This window comes from Suricata suricatta, chromosome 17 (genome assembly GCF_006229205.1).
Source record: "Suricata suricatta isolate VVHF042 chromosome 17, meerkat_22Aug2017_6uvM2_HiC, whole genome shotgun sequence".
Taxonomy (NCBI): Eukaryota; Metazoa; Chordata; class Mammalia; order Carnivora; family Herpestidae; genus Suricata; species Suricata suricatta.
This window is the reverse complement of record NC_043716.1, coordinates 35,987,267-35,987,693: the sequence shown is the minus strand read 5'-3', so window position 1 is coordinate 35,987,693 and position 427 is coordinate 35,987,267.

The following is a 427-nucleotide window of genomic DNA, read 5'->3' as shown; positions in this document are numbered from 1 at the left end:
CGGGGGAAAGAAGCGAACAGCCAGCCTCATCACCCCGAGTCTTTCCTTGTCCGAGACTCGGGGAGGGGGGCAGTTCCCTATCCACACCCCATGGCCAACGAGGGTCTCTAAGTGCAGACACAGAAGGGCCCACTCTGTTACAGAGCTCCAGCAGCCTGTCCCCTCCCCCCTCCTCTTACCTCCAGGGCCCCCTCCCTTCCATTCCCTGTCCCGCAGGCCGGGGCCTTCTCATCTGCCCAATCCCGCACACAAACTAGAGACGCGGCCTGCAGCGCCAGATGCACGGGGCGGGGGGCAAGAGGAGATGGGGTGCAAGCCAGAGAAGACAGAGGGAGAGGAACCGGCGGGGGGCGGGGCTGGTCACAGATACTGATGGAGACGAGAGGCGCCCGAACGGCGCTGGGGCTGGCTCGGCAGGGCCCCCGGG